Genomic DNA, 14,293 nt, shown 5'->3' on the forward strand with positions numbered 1-14,293 from the left:
CTGACTGATGATCCCAGATTTGCCAAGGCATCAGCTTCAGCATTGTCCTCTCTTGGTACCTGTTCAAGTGTAAAAACATCGAAATATCCTGCTAATTTTTTGACAATTTCAAGGTATTCAGCCAATTTTTCACCTTTTACTTCATAAGATCCATTAAAATGATTAGTGATTAACAAAGAATCAACAAACACTTGCAAATTCTTGATACACATATTTTTAGCCAACTCTAATCCTGCAATTAAAGCCTCATATTATGCTTCATTATTAGTGGCAGGAAATTCACATCTGATAGCCTGGGGTATTATGTCCCCCTGTGGTGATTTTAGTAGTATACCTAAACCTACACCTCTTACATTAGATGCACCATCAGTATATAATGTCCAGGATTCTAAGTTTTCTCCTAGCTGTTGTACTTCTAGGTCTACTTCATTTTGGATATCACTACTAAAATCAGCCACAAAGTCAGCTAAAGCCTGAGACTTAATAGCATTTCTGGGTTCATATACTAGATCAAAGGCACTTAATTTTACTAACCACTTAGCCATCTTACCTGACATTTCGGTTTCCTAAGCACATTTTTAACAGGATAGTTGGTTTTAACATGAATCCTATGTGTCTCAAAATAATGTCTAAGTTTTGTTGATGCCATAACTAGGGCTAATATTAGTTTCTCTAAGTGAGAATACCTAGTTTCAGCATCTAATAAACTTTTACTAACTAAACAGGATACTGCTGACCTTCATGATCCTTTACAAGGACAGCACTTACTGCATTCCCTGATACTGCAAGATACAGGGATAATGGTTCGCCATCCTCAGGCTTCATCAATAAGGGTGCGGTTGAAAGATACTGTTTCGAATCCTGCAAGGCTGCTTCATGCTTTGCTCCCCATTCGAACTTTTATTCTTCTTGAGGATATCATAAAATTCCTTGCATTTTTCCGAGGATCTTGAGATAAATCTATTCAACGCTGCTACTCGCCCTGTTAATCGTTGAACATCCTTCATATTTGAAGGTGACTTGATATCTAAGATGGCTTTAATCTGCTCCGGGCTTGCCTCTATCCCCCTTTTAGTCACCATGTATCCTAGAAACTTTCCTGCCCCCACTCCAAAATGGCACTTAGCAGGATTTAGCTTCATGTTTTACTGATCCAGGATATCAAATGCTCCCTTGATATCCTGGAGGTGATCCTCGGCCTTTTTAGACTTTACTACCATGTCATCAATGTGCACCTCCATAGTGTCCCCCAGCTTGTGTCACACCCCCAAAACCCACCTGCGGAGTATCACCGCTTGGGAGCGTGACTGACCAGGATCAAGCCACCAATCATATTGAACATGTAATTAATAAGTAAAAGTAAATGCCATTCAACCACCAATATGAAAGGTGTTCAAAATATAAGTATGTTATCACTGTTTAGCGGAAGCGTATAAATAAAACCCAACTTAATAAAGTATGAAATGTCATAAAGTGTTTAACAAAACATTCACGATCCGTGCCCACAACGACCAGCTCCTCCCTGTGCAAGCTCCATGCACCTAACGACCTGCAAGGCATGTAACAGAGGATCAACAACTAGTTGAGCGAGTTCACAGAAAGTAAATGCGCAATAGTAAGTTCGTTTGCAACATGTGGCTCTACTGGGCCGATAGTACGTTCTATTGGTGGGGGCTTCCCATGCTATATATCCACTAGACTATTCGTAACCATAAGTGTTCTTCACAACCGAGAACAGTAGTACGTACAAGCTTTACGTAGGTTTTACGTAAGTGTCCTTCTGTACCCGAGGACAGTGGTACGCGTGGGGTTTACGTAGGTTTTACGTAAGTGTCCTTCCTGACTCCGGAAGACAGTAGCATGTTATTGTTTACGTAGGTTTTACGTAAGTGTCCTTCCTGACTCCGGAAGACAGTAGCATATTCCTGTTTACGTAGGTTTTACGTAAGTGTCCTGCTTAACCCGAGGACCATGGTAGATAGTCTAGTGACCGTGTATGTACGCGTAATTGTTCAATTCCATCATTCAACCCATTCCCTATTCCCCGGGAATCCCATGCCTTAGTAAGAGTGTGAACTCACCTTGATTTGCTCGGTATGTTATTGCTTCTAGGGTTAATTAGTGTTTAAGTCCGTTACACACGACCTAAGGTATATTGCACATAAATCCAAGATAAGTGATTACATTCAATTAGGGTTTACGTATCTTTAACATCAGTTGTAATCCGTAGAATGATATGACGAGATTGTTCACACATACAAGATCATGCAATTTCATTCAATAGCATACAGTCATATACAGCACATACACAACATATGGAATTCAGTCTATGCATCTTAATTGAAAGTCTTGTATCATCAGAAGTCAGACATCATATATCATATTGTAACATTAGGACTTTCAGTCATACTATCAAGGTAACCCTAGGTTTTAAATCACAAAATCAGACATAACAGCACATGCAGAAGGTCGGACAACCTTCCAAGATAAGAACTTCGGACTCTAGGGTTTTACTCCCTTTAAAACTCGGACAAGGGTGCCCCCCCCCCTTAAAACTCGGACCACTTCCATCCTATTAAAACTCAGACATTTGCTTACAACATGAAAAAGTCGGACCATGGGGGGTGGGGGTTAAAACTCGGACAGGGGTGGGGATATTTAAAAAGGTCGGACAAAGGGGAAAGGGCTCAAAACTCGGACCAATGGTCCTCTTGCAAAAACTCGGACCATCTATGGTATTCATAAAGTTCGGACTTCAATAGTTAACTACAAGGTCGGACAAGTGCTAGGGTTAAAACTCGGACCCCTAACACCCCTATAAAGATCGGACCAATGACATTAAAGAAGTTCGGACCATCAGTGTTACTAGGGAAGTTCGGATCTACATTAAATGATCAAAATTCGGACCTTTTACAACATATGAAGTTCGGACATCATGTGTTCTTCATAAAACTCAGACTATTGATTATCACAAAACTCTGACCTAATCCACAGACTATCAACATACGCATTAATCAAGTTCAATCTAACAGTTACGTTCTCAAGATTCAGAAAACCCTAATTTCATTGCATCTGTATAACAGTAATCCAAGTATCAAATCAATCATTCGACAAATCATGTATCTTAATCATCATACAATCGATTATACGACTAATCAACATCGTTATCACAATAATCAGAATCCAAATTAATAATCACAGAACATCATACGAAGAACTAGGGTTTACAAGGATTACAAGAATCAAGAATTGATAACAATCAAATAATCAACAAACAATTACCTTGGACTGATTCTAGATAAAGAGGGGAAATCGAGGGTGATGAATATCTTGCGCCAATGATGAAGATGATGAATGCCAGAGAAGATCAGAGAATATGCAAGTACGTGTTTTGGTTTTTGTGTAGTGATTAGTGAATGATTAGGGTTAAGAATGATTAGGATTTCACTAATTACTCTATACATCCCTAAGTATCATATTTTACATAAGTACACCATCTCAAAATAATTCACAGTTTCACCACCAAGTTCATACATTTGACAGATCTTTCATAATTAACACATAACCATGCTCAACTACAATATACTTAACTGAATCCAAACATTACAGTTTCACAGCAAACTAATTGTGCAAATAAACCACTAAACAAACAATGAACGTGCAATAAATGCGAAATGGAATCTTGGAAACTCGAGTTGTCACAACTTGTCTTTGAACATCATGTTTACCAATCTTTAGTATGTTGCACCTGCGTTTTTCAAACCAAAGGGCATAGCAGTGTAACAATAAATACCTGTCGGTGTCATGAAGGCAGTATCCTCCTGGTCTGAAGGTTCCATTTGGATCTGCTGAAATCCTGAGGATGCATCCATGAAGGTTAACATCTCATGGCCAGCGGTAGCATCCACCATTGAATCAATATGAGGTAGTGGAAACGGGTCTTTGGGACAAGCTTTATTCAAGTCAGTGTAATCCACACATACTCTCCATTTCCCGTTCTTCTTTTGCACCACAACCACATTAGCTAGCCATTTGGGAAACTTCACTTCCCTAATCATCTTGCTCTTTAGTAGCCTTTCAACTTCCTCTTGGATGATCATATTTCGTTCCGGAGCAAATTTCCTTCTCTTTTGTTGGACAGGCTTGAATAACCTGTCAATACCAAGCTTATGTGTTATAATATCCTTGGAAATACATGTCATATCCTCGAGCTTCCACGCGAACGTTGACATCCTGCATTTCAAAAAATTAGTCAGTTCATTTTCAATATCCTGAGGGATATTGGTTCCTACGAGGACCGAGATATCCGGATTATCCTAATCCAGGATAATTTTCTTTACATCCTGATCCGAAGCCTCCATGATATCCTGGGCCCGCATCTTTAATTGCTATGTTGCATTAGGCTTGGTTGAGGATTTTATTGAGGATGAGTAACATTCCTTCACCTCCTGCTGATCACTATCAACCTTGACAACCCCCCAAGGGGTAGGGATCTTCATGCACTGATGATAAGTCGATGGCACAACCTTCATATCATGGATCCATGGCCTGCCTAGTATGATGTTATAGCAGGATAGGGAGTCCATCACACAGAAACGTTGTATTGAGTTGACCCCTTCAACATATACTGGCAACTTTATCTCTCCCACTGTGTTTCTAGCTTCTCCACTGAAGCCAACGAGTACAGTAGATTTCGAAGTGATATCCATCGGAGATACATTCATCCTTTTCAGTGTCTCTAGTTAGATTATGTTGACAGAGCTTCCATTGTCCACCAGTATCCTGCATACAAAATAGTTAGCCACATATAATGTTATTACCAGAGCATCATGGTGAGGATCCTGGATAGTATCCCTGTCATCACTGTCAAAAGTGATCACTTTATCAGCTGTGAGGGTTGTCATCCTGGTTTGCCTTTCCCCTCTTTCGGCTTTGGCCTCCTTTGCATGTCCTTTGGCCGCAGAATATGAAGTCCCGGAAATGTCGGATCTCCCTGAAATAAAGTTAATTATTTTGGCATCTGCTGGGGGTGATGCTGCTCGTTCAAGATCCTTCTCAGGATCATGCCCTTTATTCTTCTTTTTTCCCAGCAGATCCTTTAGATACCCTTTGCTCAGGAGATAGCTTATTTCTTTCCTTAGAGCGATGCAATCCTCAGTGACATGTCCAAAATCCTCGTGGAAGGCACACCACTTGGATTTGTCTTTCCAATCAGCTTTCTGTTGGTTCTTTCAGGGCCATCTGGCTTTGTCTCCTAAACCCTACATAGCATACATCAGTTCAGGTATGTTAACAGAAAAACAATATTCAGACAACTCAGGATCCTCATCTTCAACAGCATTGACTTTTTTGCTATCATTTCGGCCATATGGCTTTGAGCGATATGGTTTATACGAGGATTCCGATTTCCTGTTGGTTGACTCGTAGGTTGTGGACGAATTCATTCTCTTTTGCATCTTTTTGTCATCCTCAAGCCGAATGTATCTCAATGCCCTGTTACGAGCTTCATCCAGATTCCTACAGGGATTCATTACAAGATCCTGGTAAATTTGAGAATCTTTCTGCAATCCCATCTTGAAAGCCTGCACAGCTGTTGCAATATCAAGGTGCGGGATATCTAAGGATTCCCGGCTAAACTTATTCATATAATCCCTCAAGGATTCCTGAGGTCCTTGAGTTATCCTGTAAAGGTCACTGGTTAGTTTCTCAAAACTCTGGCTGCAAGAAAAATGACTATTAAATAAATTAACTAAATGAGCAAAGGAAGTAATTGAGTGAGGAGGAACGTTTAACAGCCATTTCAGGGCTGATCCTGTTAAGGTAGAGCCGAAATCCTTGCACAAGCATGCTTCCTTGAGATCTGGAGGGATAGGATTAATTTCCATCCTTTCCCTATACTGGGCGATATGCTCCTCAGGATCTGTAGTTCCGTCATAAAGTTTCATATTGGGGGTTTGAAATCTTTTTGGGATTTCAGCATCACAAATGGGATATGCAAACTGCGATATCCTGTGACTATCCTGGGATACTTCAGGAATTGGCTGCACCACCCCAGGTACATTGGATATCATGTCTTTCAGCTTCTGAAGCTCTCTACACAATGCTGATGTCATTCCTGCATCCTGCAAAGATCCAACACCGTTAGTGGTAAGAATAATATTATTATTAGATATATTACCGTTCTGAGGGTTTTGGCCATATCCTGAGCTTCTCACAGTTGAAATTCTAACTGATGAGGGTATCTCAGGAGTATGATTCTGGGAATGGCTAGGCACGATATTCCCCCGGTTATCCTCAGTGTAAACTGCAGAACTGAAATTCAAAGCCCTGGGTTGCAAAGGAGTGACAGTATCCTCAGCAGGCCGACTCGGGCCAGACTTCAAGAGTTGTATCTCTCTCATCAGCATCTGGTTGGTCTCCTGCTGCTGCCTCATCTGTTCCTGTACACTACCAAACAAATTTAAAATCTCTTCGTTAGAAGCTAAAACAGGACCGGATCCCTGGACATTGCGAGCAGGGATAACATCCCGAGTCACATGACTTTCAGTTCCTTGCGAAGAGGTTTGCATTCTCGGAGGAGGTGGTGGAAGCACCGAACCAATTGTTGCAGAGGTTGTAGCAGTCATGGCGGAAGAGCTCATGTTTGATCTCGAGGCCATTGAAAATAGTGTAGCAAAAAGTTTTGAAAATAGAAAACCGATTAACGATTTTACAAAAGCTTTTAGTAGAAATAGCACCACTTGCCCCACGGTGGGCGCCAAATTGTTTTCATCAAAAATTACCGAAGCAATTTAGTGATCAAATTAGTTAAATGAGGTAGTGTGCTAGAAATATGTGTTGTAAATATGTTGATTAAGTTGTTTGTAAAAACAGTTTGAGGATACGGCTCAGGATACAGAGCTGTATCTATGATCAAACAATGAGCAAAAAAGGTAAAGGGTGACACCGGATATACGAGGAAAGCCCTTAATCAATCTTGATCGTCGGCACAAAACCTCGGGAGTTGACAATCGCAGCTGCGTTGTTCTTCTATTGCTTCAAATATCAGGATACAGTGCAGGATGTGATGCAGATCAACTAGGTTTTACAAAGTAATTCGAGTACAAGTGTTTGTGTGTAGTGATTGCTAGTAGCTAGAGTGTAAATTGTGCGAATGAAAGTGTGTGCCTTAACTTGATCCGATCCATCTATTTATAGTAAAAGAAATTTAACAAACTACCCTACTAAACCGGGATTCGGTGGATATTCCCCATACGAACGTTGTAGAACTGGTCTTTCGGGTTCAACGTCTCTTACATAACTGGTTTGCCCGAGTCTTAAGGAGAAGAGGTCCACTTGACCGTTAGTGACCCACAACTTCTAACCTGCACATGGTTAATTTAGCTAATACCAGGATATCGCACCAGGATGTTACCAATATCCTGACCCGGTATCCTGATCACAAGTAAACAATAAAAAACAGAATATTAGTCAGGATATATATGCTCAGAAAATGACCCATAACATATAGTACATCAATGGACTATCACAACACGCAAAAGATTTGGAAAGTCAAAAGTAATAAACGATCTCACTGCGGATATGCCAGTAGGTTTTTATACATTCAGTAGATTGTTTTCAAGATATAAACTTAAATATCAAATGCTTACTTATCTCGTGGGGAACATCTCTCGGATATATGGGTAACCCCTGAAATCTTATTTGAAAGACTTTCTATTTCTGACATACTAGGTCTTTGTGCGTGATGATATCTAGGGTATTATACCAGGACTTCTGATTTTGCGGAAGCAATAGCCTAGTCCTCGTATAATGCTCTGCACAGCTTTAATCTTAAAGCCTACCCTCAGCATAAAAAATGATGAAACATTGAAAAATGCTAATAATGTGTTGTTGAAGAAAAGATCCCCAAACGGGACACACCAAAAGACGAGCCATCATCTCTTTGTCTGAATGGAAGTTCTAACCTGAGCTCTCATGGTCTCGCATAACCCGTTTACAGATATCATTAGTATTCATTCTCCTATAAGACTGAATATAGAAATCCGGATATGGGAGTATATTCTGAGATGGAACACGCGAATAGGTTTAAGTGTTTAAAACACTAATTTCGTATCTCGAAACAGTTGAACTTTGTGTAAAAATTTAAGTGGATCAGTATACTGACGATCTACGTGAATCGTTTAGAACTTAAAATGTTTAAAGCTTAACGGTGTTAGTGATTTGTCTCAAAAACTGATATGATCCTCTTACTCAAACTCACAAAAATATTGTCTGTAAATATTTCTTTACAGCTTTTCATTAAAAAAATTCAAAAAGAATTTCGACAACTGATGTTTTGATAGCTGAGTTTCAAAATTCCGAGTGCTAAACATGATAAACAACAGGTTTGGGAAAATTTTGTTTGAACAGAAATGATATTCTTTAGAGTGGTCATCAGTAATTAAAAATGTTAAATCATTTTGAATGATATCCTCAAGTGATGGTTTAAGATTGATCCTGCATGTGGTAAATAAATTTGTCAAATTATTAAATCTATTGAGAATCTTATTGTTAGGTAGAGATTTGTGCAGGTCCTCGTGTCTAAAACTTGAGCATAATGACAGCCATGTCGAGCTAAGTCAGACTGCGATCCTAGCTTATCAAAAGGGGGAGTCTGAAGGTACAAGAGCCAGTTTCTGATCCTGGATCTGTGATCATCATTCAAGGGGGAGTTTGAAGAGTCAAGATCGTGGTTTGAATCCGGATGTCTACGCAAGCTGCTAATACTGAAGAACTTAAGGAATCAAGAGATCTGATCAAGAGAAGATAGAGTCAGGATAAGATTCTGGAAGAGTTAGAGATTGAGGATGCTTACACTGTTAGATACTTTGGAGAACACGAGAAGACTGATCAAGACTGAATATCTGACATACCAAAGACTCGACACTGAAGACTTCGTCAACATTGTAAGATCGTTTGCGGACCCGAACAAGTCGATCAGAGGTGTTCTACTCAAAATGAAAGGCGGAAACAGACATAATGAGTTTGATTCAGCAAGATATCACTTTAATCTGTCTTGTTTATTGATTCTGATAACAATTATAGCACGTGGATACTTCGCACTCCGTCGTCGGTAACACTCTTCTCTAATTCCGTGTCAACGGAAACGGAATGACAACTATATATAGTGTGCCTAATTTCGTACGAAACAAGCTCAAACGAAATTACAGTACATGCGATATTACATTTCACACGATATTAAGTAATTCCGTGCGGAATAACTTGTTGACTCTTCAAACGGAATTAAGTCTTTCATGCGGAAATAGCTTTTTGATCATTTTCCTCGAACTTCGTGCCATGAGCAATGCAAGACTCGATACAAGACGAAGTCGACAATTGTATGCACCAAAAGACTCCCCCTCAGATGTTGATGAGTCTTAAGTGTCGAGTCTTTGCCACCTTCAGTCTTTATCAGTCTGTCTGCTCTCTTTTCCTTTAGCACCAACATACTCCCCCTCGAACAAATCTTTCTCTCGGATGTCTTCAGACTCCCCCTTTCAATATGCTGGGATCGCAACCTGGCTTTCACAGGATTAGAATTGTAACCTGATTTACATTCTCCTCATGTATCGGAACCTGTCAATCCTGCACATCCTCTAACCACAGAATAAATTTTACAAATTTAACATTTGACAAATTTATCTACAAGGACTCTCCCTTAAATTCAATCAGGATGAAAAATATTATCATTTAAAAACTTCTGATCACCACTTGTAAGCAAAAATATTCAATCGTTTTAGATTCAACAGACTCCCCTTCAAAATGATCATCATGTTCAGCACTTGTAATTTTGAAAATCAGCTTTTCAACATCAGTTGTCGAAAATCCTTTTGGATTTTTCAAAAGTTATGCCTAAACACACTGAAAATCTTTTTGAAAAATTTTTTTATAGAAATGAAATGCAATAAAGAAATATTTACACATAATATTTTTGTGAGTTTGTGTAAGAGGATCATATCAGTTTTTGAGACAAATCACCAACACCGTTAAGCTTTAAACATTTTAAGTTCTAAACAATTCACTTAGATTGTTAGTATATTGGTCCACTTAAATTTTCACACAAAGTTCAACTGTTTCAAGATACGAGATTAGTGTTTTAATGACTTAAACTTATTCGCGTGTCCCACCACTTGAATATACTCCCGTATCCAGATCCCAATATTCAGTCTTACAGGTGAATATACCTAGATGATATCTGTAAAGGGTTAAATGCAAAACCGTGAGAGCTCAGGTCAGAACTTTCGTTCAGCAAAGAGATGACGACTCGACTTTTGGTGTGTCCCCTTTAGAGGATCTTTTCTTCAACAGCACATGATTTACATTTTTCAATGTTTTATCATTTTTATGCTGAGGGTGGCGCTTTATTTCAAGCAAAAGCAGAAAGTATTATACGGGGACTAGGCCATTGCTTCCGCAAAATCAGAAGTCCCGGGATAATACCCCAGATATCACTGAGTATAAAGACCTAGTATCTCAGAAAGAGGGACCTTTCAAACAAGATTTTGGGGGTTACCCATATATCCAAGAAATGTTCCCACGAGATAAGCAAGTTTGAATTTAGATTTATATCTCAAAAACAATCTACTAAATGTATAAAAACCTACTGGCACATCCACAGTGAGATTGTTTATCACATTTTTTATTTTACAATTCTTTAGCGTGTTGTGATAGTCCACTGATGTACTATCATATCCTCTTTTAACTCATTTTCGATTTTATCATGTTTTTGGCTTTTTCAAATTTTCTAATGTTTTTGGATTTTCTGAAATTCTTACTCCCCCTAAAATGCAAACACATTTTAAGAAATTTGAAAATAAACTGTACAAGAAAAGTGACAACTGTTGTGAATCGCTTCATTTTGCCACCCACTTGGCATAAACAATCAGAACTCCCCCTTTCAACAAACTATTTTCCCATTAAGATTTCAAAACACTTAAGTTTGTTTTAATCAAAATGGTTTTTCCGGAAAATAAGTTTTGTTTTAACCACTTGTAGGTTTGGGGTTCATCATTTTGTTCCTTAAAAAAATACCACATATATAAAGATTACATCAAGTTCAACTTAATAACCTTGACGAATCACTAATAAAAACAAACCTCTGTACCACTTATAAGATGAAATCAATTTCTCAAAGAAGATGCCGATACCTACTCCTCACTTACCAACCTGGGAGTTCCGGCAAGTCAGAACCTGTACAATTTAACGATGTTTAATATTCGTTTATACAATCAATTTTTAAGAAAAATGCTGATTCATGTTCCACGATTACAAACTTGGGAACTCCAGCAAGTCAGGTTTTTTCAATGAAATAAAATGTCCACCCAAGCCTGACCAGCCTTGGGTGATACTGTCACACCCCCAAAATCCCACCTGCGGAGTACTACCGCTTGGAGGCGTGACTGACCAGGATCCAGCCACCAATCATACTGAACACGCATATAAACAGTTATAAAAGTTTAACAAATACGATTGGTGTTTTCAAAACAATTAAGTTTAAGTTGCAAGCGGAAGCATAAGTTTAAAGATATAACATAAGTTCAAAAGTTCCAAGTTTATCATAGCACGTAGCAATCCGTGTCCCACAACGATCCTCCTCCATGCAAGCTCCAGCTGAGTACCTAAGGTCCTGCAAAGCATGTAGTAACGAGTCAACAACTAGTTGAGTGAGTTCACGGTTGGGTGTTCGTTTTAGTTGTTTCGAAAACAGTTTACTTTAACTGGCATCCTGCCGTGGGGGTTACCCCATAGTTTAAAAACGTGACATGTTCGTTCCCAGTTACTCCGGCACTCCGGCCGTGGGGGCTACCCCATGTTAGTTATCAGGCATTTCGGCCGTGGGGGCTACCCCATGCGTACACTAGACTCGTTACCATATCGACTGCTGACTGTAGTCATGTTTATGTGCCCTGAAAACATCAATGTCTATCATCATTGACGTGCCCCAGATCCATTAGTTCACGCCCGTCCTCTGCGGCACGGTGTGAGGCTTGTCAGACCTAAATAGCGCTATCTAACTAATGACCCGCTCGCCATTGGCCCGGCGATTAGTCGATACAAAAAGGAGGGACTTCGTGATAGAGTTTTAGTCTAGTACGTTTATCCGTCCATCCGGACGAGGAATCACATTCCTGAACCACTGACGTCCTACCCAAGGAGGACGAGGAATCCACGTTCCTTAACCCCGTTCCCAACCCAGGGAATCCCATGCTTTGTAGAGGGTGTGAACTCACCTTGGTTTGCTCGGCAGTTAATCACAGAAAGATCAATCAAGTCGCAAGTAGTCAATTACGTCCTAACATGGATACCACTTATAATCAGATTCAAACCAAGCAGTGCACGAATGTTCAACACGTATGGCAAGCACGGGTAATAATCATGGCAACACGTTTAACATACACAGTTCACAGTTAACAGTCAAATACAACCCAAAGTCCAAGTGTGAGGCCCAAACGGTTGGGCTCGTGATAACAGGCCCAAACAACATATCAACAGTAGCACAGAAGTCCATAAATCCGGCCCACTAACTTAGGCCCATAAGTGTGGTCTCGAGTCGCAACCGGACTCGCAAGCATGGTCTCGAGTCATGCTGTTTGGTCATAAATGGTTGCGAGTCGCAACCGGTGTCGTAACCATGGTTTCGGCTAATCATGCTGAGGTCTCGAGTCGCAACGGGACTCGTAACCTGTGGTCTCGGCTTGTCCTGTTATGGTTGCGAGTCGCAACCGCGTGGTCTCGAGTCATCACGCTGTGGTTGCGAGTCGCAACTGGGTGATTGCGAGTCGGTATGCTGTCATTTTCACGTTCAGGTGTTGATGCAGATGTAGTCAGCCAAATGGTACTATGTAATCAGGCCCAAATCAGGAAATAACCAATAGAATTCCACTAACAGTTTTCCTAATCAGGCTATTAGTCAAAGTGGATCAAAATCACAAGGGTTTTCATATCTTCAACTATCATTCAAAGTGTTCTTCAAATATTCAAACATATATTCAAGTTCTTCATAACATAAACAACACTTATTCAACCAAGACTATGAACAACTATCAAGATACAATTTACTAGCATGCATCCTACATGACAAACATATTCATTAGCCGATTTGTTTAGTATAAACACCCAAACTTGTCGGATCAAATCCAAGTGCCACCAATATCATCATTCCCCTTTTTAACATACAATGAACCCATTTTTAACATCAAGCGTTTATGCATAGTTCAACACATAACAAGAACATTCATGAATCGATTTCTTCTCAAAACATCATGCATAACTAAGTTAACTACCATATTATCACATAATCTCATCATACAACATAACATGAACATATTAACAATAAGCATTCAACCATAAACATGATAAATACTAACCGGTTGGTGAAGTGTGTGTGTGTGTGCCGATCCAAACTCCCAATCCGAGAGTTCTTGTGTCAACCGATTGGATCCGAGAGTCTTGGAGGTGTGTTTGTGTTCTAGAGTTCTAGTGAGAGAGAAGGTAGGAGAGTGTGTGTGTGTTCTTGTTCAACAAAATGGTAAAAATGGCTAAGGGTGGTATATATATAGTCAAGTTCCAAGTGGTGCACCCTTCATGGGTTTCGAGTGGGGGTTTACGGCCCAAAGGCCCAACCGGCCACTAGGTTCTCGGCCCAAAGGCCCATTCGGTCACTATTCACTCGAGACCTCATGGTCTCGAGTCGGGTTCTTTGTTCTCGGGTTGGGTTCTCGGTTCACATAAAACACGTACACATATATATATACAAATGCACACATACAAAGCACATAAAAGTTCACGTTTATCATCAAGTTTAATCAGTTAACTAGTCACATAGCGTACAAGTATATCGCATCAAGACACAACGAAGGTTCTAGGTTTCGAGTTGTCACATCATCCCCAAGTTGAAAGAAATTTCGTCCCGAAATTTGATGGCACTCACTGAGGAAGCTAGTCAAGTTGTAAGGTTTTCCCGGTTATCCTGGGGTGTCACATCCACCCCCCGTTGATCTGGAATTTCGTCCCGAAATTCCGTAGCTTCAGCCTCAGTAGCGTTTGTACTGTTCTCAAACAGTTGGGGATACTTTTGTTTCATCCGATCTTCGCGCTCCCAGGTGAACTCTGGGCCGCGACGTGAGTTCCAACGAACTCGAACGAGAGGTATTCTAGTGCTCTTGAGGACCTTAACATCCCGGTCCGTGATTTCGACAGGTTCTTCGACGAATTTCAACTGTTCGTCGATCGTGAGTTCCTTCAGAGGAACTAC

The sequence above is a fragment of the Helianthus annuus genome, chromosome 2, assembly GCF_002127325.2.
Source record: "Helianthus annuus cultivar XRQ/B chromosome 2, HanXRQr2.0-SUNRISE, whole genome shotgun sequence".
Classification (NCBI taxonomy): domain Eukaryota; kingdom Viridiplantae; phylum Streptophyta; class Magnoliopsida; order Asterales; family Asteraceae; genus Helianthus; species Helianthus annuus.